At 43.3% G+C, this 10,062-nt stretch overlaps 1 protein-coding gene across 1 annotated transcript in view; it reads right to left on the reverse strand.

Moving 5' to 3' along the window:
* LOC146360214 (uncharacterized) overlaps window positions 1-10,062 on the reverse strand; it is a 40,843-nt gene that overhangs the window by 30,301 nt on the left and 480 nt on the right. The gene's annotated exons all lie outside the window — the stretch shown is intronic.

A 10,062-nucleotide genomic window follows, 5' to 3' on the forward strand; every position in this document is an offset into this window, starting at 1 on the left:
TTTTAACATAGTTGAGTAAAAATAACAATGGGTCTAGGTTTAGCTGAAGATTTAAAAACATAATAATACTGTTTACCATTTTCCATAATTTATTAGCTTGTATACAATTCCACAACCAGGGGGCGGGGGGAGGGATCAGTTTTACTGGCAACACATGTATAAATTTTGCATATCTTCCAAGGGGTCAGGTCCTACTGGGCCCATCGTTTTAAAACAGTTTTCTCTGTGTCAAAGAAACACAATATTGAGAACCCTTTCCAAACAAAAGATATGTAAAATGTTAGTTCCCATCGTTGTAATGGAAGTTGCTGAAATAGGGTGGCCACTTATGAATTGCCAAGAAGGAGGACACTGATTGGCATAAAATTTGCATGTAGTAAGTTATATGTATCGATGCAAATTTAGAAATTATTATTATAATTTAAATAGAAATACATTACATTTCACCATAGTGTGGAAGACTGTGATCTTCTGTAAAAGAGAAGTGTTCCAGAATGTTTTTATGCAATGAAACTAAAACAGGAAGGAACTTCTTTTAAAATAAACTCCATGCTATGTTTAGTGTGAAGGCTTGAGGCCTACATAGGCAAAGGGGGAAAAGGTAAAGCATAGAGGCCTGAAGCTTTTGTTGGGAGGGAGTATCCCTGAGAGGAGTAGTTTCATTTCCCCAGTTAAGGTTCAGTTTCATTTCCCCAGTTTTCATTTCTTCAGATTGAAGCAGTACTTTCAGTTTTGAGGGCGGAAGGTATATAAATAGAGCGAAAGAGCCAGTAAGAATCAGAGTCAGGGGGACCAGGGCCTGAAGAGAGAGCAAGAAGCAGCAGCATGGAGAAGTCTTAAGTACAGCTAGGGTAAATGAACTTGAGTACTGCAACTTTTATTTTCTCTTAAGGTCTTTTGTCTCACTCAGCTCTATTGTGTAAGTACCGTTACTTGCTATTTGCTTGCTTTAACTTACCAATAAACTGTTGTGGTTAAACCCTGTCTCTAGAGTGTCGATCGCCCCACGTCTACAGCCTAAACCCCACGTTACTGGAAAGGGGAAGGTAAAAGAAGGTGGGACTCTTAAGGAGGCAAGAGATCCTCAAGGAGTTGCTCAGGGGGTCCAGGTCATAAGGGGAACCCTGACAAGCAGCAAAAACTTTGCTACTTAGCATCAACACTGAATGTGATGCTGATCAAATGACAGGGCTCTCCTCAGTATTAGGCAGAGTGAAGCAGTCATCTCAGGCGGCAGATGCTAGGAGGAGGCGGCAGCAAGGAGTTGGACGAAAGAGTTGTGTGCCAAGTGGACTACACTGTGTTCCCTAACCTAGCTTGCTGCTTTTAGATGTGGTGGAAGAAAGATGCTGTCAAATCACCAGTGCTGAAGAAAGATTCAAATGCCAGCTCCACTCGGCTTCTGAACATGGAATGGAAGGGGACGCCATTTTGTTCTTCACCCTCAAGCAGCAAAATGTCTTGGGCCAGCCCTGTCAAATGGGCCTTCCTACAATTTCCAGAACCAAATGCCTTTCATTTGTTCATGCGAAAAGTACAGGGAGACATCCATTGTTTAACCGTACTTTGTTCTAACCTCTGTTACCATCTAGCAATGTCCACAACTGAGCATCAGTTAGACAGAACTTCCTTAGCAATATTAGCTAAAAGTTCAGGGTGTGTGTGTCTGTTTGTGGACCGCTCCTCCCCTGCTGATTTTCTGGCCCTATGCCAGTGGTGTTGAACATTTTAGGCCTATTCTGCACCCCTGCCCTATACAGCCATGTAGAACGCTTCCCTTTCCTAAAAGAAATCTTGAAGAATTAAACCAGCATACTATAGAAGTCAAGCGGGGCAGGACAGAGACAGAGAGTAAGAGGAGTAAGTGTGCCTAATTTCTGTGAACACATTTTTGAAGATCCATAAATAGGTAACTTCCCTTTTAATTCTTCAAGAGAGAAGATGATGCTAACAAGCATTTCAAGTGACTTTCATGTTTTTGTTGTTCAGTTGTTAAGTCGTGTCCGACGCTTCGTGACCCCATGGACCATAGCACGCCAGGCCTTCCTGTCTTCCGCTCTCTCCCGGAGTGTGCTCAAGTCCATATTCATTGCATCGGTGATGCTATCTAGCCATCTCATCCTCTGCCGTCCCCTTCTCCTTTTGCCTTCAATCCTTCCCAACATCAGGGTCTTTTCCAGGGAGTTTTCTCTTCGCATTAGGTGGCCAAAATATTTCAGCTTCAGCTTCAGTATCTGTCCTTCCAATGAGCACTCAGGGTTGAGTTCCTTTAGCTGATTTGACCTCCTTGCAGTCCAGGGGACTCGTAAGAGTCTTCTCCAGCACCACAGTTCGAAAGCATCAATTCTTCGGCGCTCAGCCTTCCTTATAGTCCAGCTCTCACAGCCATACGTTGCTACTGGGAAAACCATAGCTTTGATTTTACGAACCTTTGTCGGCAAGGTGATGTCTCTGCTTCTTACTATGCTGTCTAGGTTTGCCATAGCTTTCCTCCCAAGGAGCAAGCATCTTTTAATTTCATGGCCAGAGTCACCGTCTGCGGTGATCTTGGAGCCCAAGAAAATAAAGTCTGTCACTGTTTCCATTTCTTCCCCTTCTACATGCCAGGAAGTGATGGGGCCAGATGCCATGATCTTCGTTTTTTTAATGTTGAGTTTCAAACCAGCTTTTTGCACTCTCCACTTTCACCCTCAGCAAGAGGCTCTTGAGATCCTCTTCACTTTCTGCAGTTAGAGTGGTATCGTCTGCGTATCTGAGGTTGTTGATAATTCTCCTGGCAATCTTAATTCCAACCTGTGATTCATCCAACCCAGCGTTTCTCATGATGTACTCTGCATATAAGTTAAATAAGCAGGGCAACAATATGCAGCCTTGTCGTACTCCTTTCCCAATTTTGAACCAATCGGTTGTTCCATGTCCGGTTCTTACTGTTGCTTCTTGAACCTTGTACAGGTTTCTCAGGAGACAGGTAAGGTGGTATGGTACTCCCATCTCTTTAAGAATTTGCCACAGTTTGTTGTGATCCACACAATCAAAGGCTTTAGCATAGTCAATGAAGCAGAAATAGACGCTTTTCTGGAATTCTCTTGCTTTCTCCATGATCCAGCGAATGTTGCTGATTTGATCTCTAGTTCCTCTGCCTCTTCGGAACCCAGCTTGGACTTCTGGTAGTTCTCGGTTCACATGCTGCTAAAGCCTAGCTTGTAGGATTTTGAGCATCACCTTGCTGGCATGTGAAATGAGCACAATTGTACAGTAGTTTGAACACTCTTTGTCATTGCCCTTCTTTGGAATTGGAATGTAAACTGCCCTTTTCCAGTCTTGTGGCCACTGTGGAGTGTTCCAAATTTGTTGGCATATTGAATGCAGCACTTTAACAGCATCATCTTTTAGGATTTTAAATAGCTCAGCTGGAAGACTGTCATCTCCGCTAGCTTTGTTGTTACTAATGCTTCCTAAGGCCCACTTGACTTCACTCTCGAGGATGTCCGGCTCAAGTTCAGTGACCGCACTATCATGGCTATCAGGGACATCAGGATCTTTCCTGTAGAGTTCTTCTGCGTATTCTTTCCACCTCTTCTTAATATCATCTGCTTCTCTTAGGTCCCTGCCTTCTTTGTCCTTTATCATGCCTGTCTTTGCACAAAACGTTCCCTTGATATCTCCGATTTTCTTGAAAAGATCTCTAGTCTTTCCCATTCTACTGTTTTCGATTTCTTTGCATTGTTCATTTAAGAAGGCCTTCTTGTCTCTCCTTGCTATTCTCTGGAAATCTGCATTCAGTTGGATATCTCTTCCCCCTTCTCCCTTGCTTTTTGCTTCCCTTCTTTCCTCAGCTACTTGTAAAGCCTCATCAGACAGCCACTTGGCTTTCTTGCATTTCTTTTTCTTTGGGATGGATTTCGTTGCTGCCTCCTGAACAGTGTTACGGACCTCCGTCCATAGTTCCTCAGGCACTCTGTCTGTCAGGTCTAATCCCTTAAATCTATTCATCACCTCCACTGTATATTCATAAGGGATATGATTTAGGTCATACCTGAATGGTCCAGTGGTTTTCCCTATGTTCTTCAATTTAAGCCGACATTTTGCGAGAAGCAGCTCATGATCTGAGCCACAGTCAGCTCCAGGTCTTGTTTTTACTGACTGTATAGAGCTTCTCCATCTTTGGCTGCAAAGGACATAATCAATCTGATTTCGATATTGACCATCTGGTGATGTCCATGTGTAGAGTCGCCTCTTGTGCAGATCAGCGTGTTCTCTTGGCAAAACCCTTTTAGCCTTTGTCCTGCTTTATTTTGTACACCAAGGCCATGCTTGCCTGTTATCCCGGTAATTTCTTGACTTTCTACTTTAGCATTCCAATCCCCTATGATGAAAAGGACATCTTTTTTGGTGTTAGTTCTCGAGGGTGTTGTAGGTCATCATAGAACCAATCAACCTCAGCTTCTTTGGCCTCAGCGGTTGGGGAACAGATGTGAATAATTTTAAACCTTCTGTCCCCCGCCCCCAAAAACCAAAGATAGCAGCAAAAGAGGTTCCTATTCTTCCTAGCTCAGGACTTCAAGTAAAAACTTAATTATGTTGAGTGTTTAAACATTTAAAAATACAGCACATCTACATGCAAGTCAAGGAAGTGCTGGATTTATGCTAGATGGGTCTGAAGGGGTAACTGAAGTTGTTGATAACCTACCAGGTGTTTTGTATGAACGGCTCCTTTGGGCTGCAAATCCAAGCCAACCTCAGCTCCACTTCAATTACTCCACTTCATCCTCACCCCCCCCCCCAATCTGTAATATGGGAGTAATGGACTGTACTGGCAGAGAGGGTGATTTTTAAAAACGTTTTAACACTTCTGGAAACCCAGTTTTTTCATGGTTCTGGGTGGGCTCGCTGTTGCCCAATCACAAGCTATGTTAAAATCCTTCATTTTTCTATTGTTTTCTATGGGCAACTGTTATTTGGGGGAGCAGGGAGAAAAATCGCATCAAAAGGAACTAGGGAGTTCAGTCTCCAGACAACTGAACTGCCACTTTATTCTTTACTAGTGATACACTGCACACAGAGACAGAACAAAAATGTTTCCTCAAAGGGGCATTATGCACATTTGCAAACTACAAGCCAATTTTTAAAACTTTTGGGGAGGGGGGGGGGAGAGCCTAGCACTGTAGTTGCTTGTTGTTCTCCAAATAGTGGAAATTGCACAATAATGGAGGCATGGCACCACAATACAACATAAGAGCCATGTTGGATCAGACCAAGAGTCCATTCTGTTCACACAGTGGCCAACTTGCTGTTCATAGGAAATGCGCAAGCAGACATGAGTCCAACAATACTCTCCTGCCTATGTTCCCCAGTGACTTTTGTATAAAGGTATATTGTGTCTGATACTGGAGGTAGCATAGAGCCATCAGGACTAGTAGTAGCTATTGATAGCTTATGCTCTACGAATTTGTCCAATCTGCTTCTAAAGCCATCTAGACTGGTGGCCATTGCTACATCTTGTAGAAGTGAATTCCATGGTTTGACTAGGCACTATGTGAAGAAGTCCTTTTTATCTGTCCTGAATCTCCCTCCAATCAGCTTCATAGGATGATCCTGTGCTTCTAGTATTATGAGAGGGGGAGAAAAATGTCTCCTTATCCACTTTCTCCATAGCATGCACAATCTTGTACACCTCTATCATGTCTCCCCTTACTCGTCTTATTTCTAAGCTAAACAATCCCAAATGTTGTAACATTTCCTTGTAGGGGAGGTGTATAGGATTGTGTCCTAAGGAATTAATCCTAAGTTCCCTCTAAAGCCAGCTGAAGGGCCATAGGAAGTAGCAGATGTGCTGCTTCGTAGGCAGAGAGGAAGCCAGTTGGTAGGTCAGCCCCTGTACCCTGGAAAACCCCCAGTACACCCAAGGAACGTTTCACAAGTGTACATGTAGTGCTGCAGATGTAGAATGACCTCAGATGTACCACAGGCAGTACACTTGAAATGGGGTGTGCCAGGGACTGGCTTTGTTCACAGGATCCACAGGATCAAAAGCCCCCTTGAAAGGCAGGATTTTCCCAGTTTTTCAGCCATTTTCCCAGCTTGTGTAAGAAGCCCAGAGGGGAGCTCATGCTATCAACTCTGGAAGAGACCACCAATGACATGCATGTGTGTGTGGGGGGGCAATTCCAGAGTTCCTCAGAAGGCCACCCTCAGCTTTTGTGCCATTTCTTTTCCCATTCTAAAAGGTTGAAATGCTTTTGAATTGTTGTCAACCTTTGGCTATGGGGCAATATAGAAACGAAATTATTATTAATAATGATAATTCTAAGGCTTAGTTACTGGCACTAAGGGTTTTAAGCTAAATTATGGTTTTGTTTTTGTATTTTGGCCCCACTTCTTTTGCCTTCAGTCCTGTCCACCACTGGAATGTGGCCCCTGAGAGCTTTTCTGGAAAAAAAAAAAGTTTTTTGGGCTGAAAGAGGTTCTACACCCTGACCTAAGAGAATTCTGTGGGGTGGGAATATCTTTTTAAAAAAACTTTTGCTTGTTTTTAGTATTTTAAATGGTTAAATGGCCTTGAATGTATTGACATAAGTGTGGGGTATACATATAAATAAGAATGCAATTGCACAGACCTATAGTGAGGATATGATGCAGGTTTGTCATTATGAATAATATATTAAGGAACTACACAGGGTTTGTCTTCAAGGTTCTGTTTAGCTATCCTGGCTTATAAATTTTAGTTGACCTCTCCTCCATGAATTTGCCTCATTCCCACTTAAGCCTTCTATACCCTTGGCCATCGTTGTTACACTTGATGGCAGTGAATTCCATATGTCAATTATGAGTTGTGCGAAAGTGGATTCAGACTCTGTTCCTAAATGGACCTCCTTGGTTTTAGTGCCCTAATAATTGTGCCTCAATAATTAACCTGTGTAGTGCTATGCTATATGAACTCAGTGGGGATTACTTCCAATAAATATCTATAGTACAGATATATTTACTTGGAAGTAAGCTCCACGGAGTTCCATAGGACTTACAGTGCAATCCTATGCATTTCTATTCAAAGTTTCATTGTTTTCAGTGGAGTTTACTCCCAGGTGTGTATAGGATTGCAGCCCTACTCTCTAGTAAGCATGCTTCCTGTTACAGACCTATATCACAATCCTATATGTTCACTCAGAAATAAGTCCCTCCCAGTCACTGAAACTTCCAGTGGAATCCTTTACTTTACTCAGAAGTTTGAATTCAATGGTGCTTATCCCCAGGTATGTGTATATAGGATTTTAGCCCTAATGGATTAAACCCCCTTGAACTCAGTGGGACATACTTCTGAGTAAAAATGCATAGAATTGGGTTGCACAGGTATCGCAAGAGGACTCGTGTGTTTTTCCATTTTGAAGTTACTGTAGCTTAATTTATTAGTGTTGCAAAACTCTCTCATGGTACTTAGTTGGATCCTTTTTCCTAATTGCAGTTTAAATGAGCCATATGTTAGTTCAAAATGCCAGACCCAGGGCCTAAAGCTGCAATCTTTATGCGCACGAACGGTTTATAATCCACTCAGAGAACACTGGTTATTAGGCGGATGTAAAATATAATTAACAAATGAATAACTTGGGAGTAAGCCCAATGGGACTTACTTTCAAGTAGGCATGCACCGCTTAGTCCTTGTGCTAAAGGCAAGCAAGCTCCTTTTTTACAGAGTGTTCTATTAATAGTGATTTAGAAGTAAATTGCGATGGTTCCAACTGGACTGGAGTAAATTCCTTCGACCACCTGCAAGATGTAGTTCCGGGTAAACGGGCAGCCCAAGAGTACACTTTTGGCATCAAGGAGAGTCATTTGCATAGCCCATGGTGCATTGTGAAATGGCGGGGGAAAGTAACCTCAGATAACGTTTGCAAAATGATAAAAACATTTTTTTAAACGTTTTATGCGAAAGCTTTTTGCACCAGTTGCGTATTGTTCCCGAGCAATGGGGTCAGAGCGTGCATGGTTGTAAGTTACTATGACTGCGGAGGTGTCGGCTGTTCTGCGGAAACCTTTTCTAAAACCATGTTTGTCTTTCTGGTCAGTGAAGAGTAGAGCAGACAGGACTGGTGAATTCCTGAATATTTGAAGGTCCGATAGCGGGCCAATGTAGCTCTGGTCTATTTTGAGATGATAGGTTGTTTACTCTAGTCAGTATTTTCTAACATTGGTTTTGCAGTACTATCTTATCTGACTGTTACATGTCTAATTCTTGTCAACAAAGTTTAGATAGCAAATATGGTTTCCCCCAAACGACCACTTCATCTTTACAACGAACTTGTGAAGTAGGTTTAAACTGAGCAATGGGGTCTGCCCCTCAATCAGTCAGCTTCACAGCTTGGGAATTTGAACCTTAAGGCACAATCCATGCATGTTTAGACATAAATAGCCCTATAGCCCATGCTGGCTGGAGAATGCTGGTAATTATAGGACTTATTCTGTCTGAGCATGCATAGAATTGTGCTCTAAATCTCTCCATCCACTGCACCACACAGCTGCTTTCCCCAACCCGGTGCTTTCCAGATGTTTTATACTTCAACTCCCATCAGCCCCAGCCAGCACGACCAGTGGTCAGGAATGCTGGGAGTTGTAGTCCAAACCATCTGGAGAGCACCAGGTTGGAAAAAGCTGCCACACAGGCTTTCAAACATTTTATTCTTTATAGCTGTCCTTACATGGATCTCATATTGATGTCTCATACAGGGGACTTGATCAGGACCACGCCTGCTTATCTTTAGCAATACCGCAGCATTTAGACCATGTAGCTGGTTAATAAAAGTGAGCAGATGTATTCTTCTTAGGGGGCAGCCACTCTAGTTAAACTCACTCTGACTTGCAATCCTAGTAAACAACTCTGAGGGTTACTTTCTGCCTAGCCACTAGGTAGTGCCACCCAATTGGCCTATATTTCCTTTTTTTTTTTTACATCTAGTCAGTGCTCCTCTCAAAATTAAGCTCCAGCTTTGCTCATATATAAACTGCTATGCTTCTCTTTACTTTTGTTCTGTGCCTGCTAAGGAACTTGTGTGTTTACCTAAGCTTGGAGACAATCTGAGTGACAACTGGATTTTATATTTTCAAAATTGAGGAATCAGCCATTATCTGTTTGTTTGCCCCAACAGTCCTAGGTGCAGGGCCAGCCCTATCATTAGCCAGAGTGAAGCAGTCGCCTCAGGTGGTAGATGCTGGGAGGCAGCAGTAAGGCGTTGGAAGAGAGAGCTGTGGGCCATGCAGCCTGCTCTGTGTCCCCTAAATTAGCCTGCAGTCTTCAGGGGCACTGGAGGACACTGTCCCATTATCAGTGTTGAAGACAGATCCAACAGCCAGTCCAGTTGGCTTTTGTACGTGGAAGCGGGGGGGGGGGGGGCATCTTGTCCTTCACCTCAGGCAGCAAAAAGTCTTGGGCTGCCACTGCCTAGGTGACAAGCTGAAACCTGATCCAAGTCACCCTTTTCCCCCCTCCTCCACCCACCCCACCCTGTTTTTTGTAACATCTCCCTGATGAAAAGACCTGGAAGTCTCGGAAGCTTGCCCACAATTTTGTGCATATTTGGTTGAGTCTAATAAATGTATTGCCTGACTGGAGATTTTGATTTTCTTCTTAATGCACCACCAGGACTTACTTTGTTTTACGAAAATGCAGAAGCCTGCATAACATTCTGAAAAATCCTGCATTTCATCTGTATGAAATTAGCAGGACTTTTCAGAATGGTATGTACACTCGTTTCGCTGGCAGACCTTGCCAGACCTGTGGCTCATCTTTGTGTGGCGTTGCCACAAATGGATGAGGGCTGAAAAATTAGCATTGTCACAGAAATGTCCCCGAGATTTTAACACGCGCTTTCGCAATCCGTTCAAAACAAAGCTAAGCCTCTCTGAGCCGGCCCTAGGTGAAATGTTTACTCCGAGGGCAGGCAGCCTGGTGCCCGCCATATGTTTTGGACTACAACTCTCATCAGTTCCAGCCAGCATGGCTAATGGTCAGGGTTTCTGGGAGTTGCAGTCCAAAATATCTGGAGAGCACCAAGTTGCCCGCCTCTGGTTTAC

This window comes from Heloderma suspectum, chromosome 1, assembly GCF_057233095.1.
Source record: "Heloderma suspectum isolate Gila_16-S chromosome 1, 16-S_ref, whole genome shotgun sequence".
Lineage (NCBI taxonomy): Eukaryota > Metazoa > Chordata > Lepidosauria > Squamata > Helodermatidae > Heloderma > Heloderma suspectum.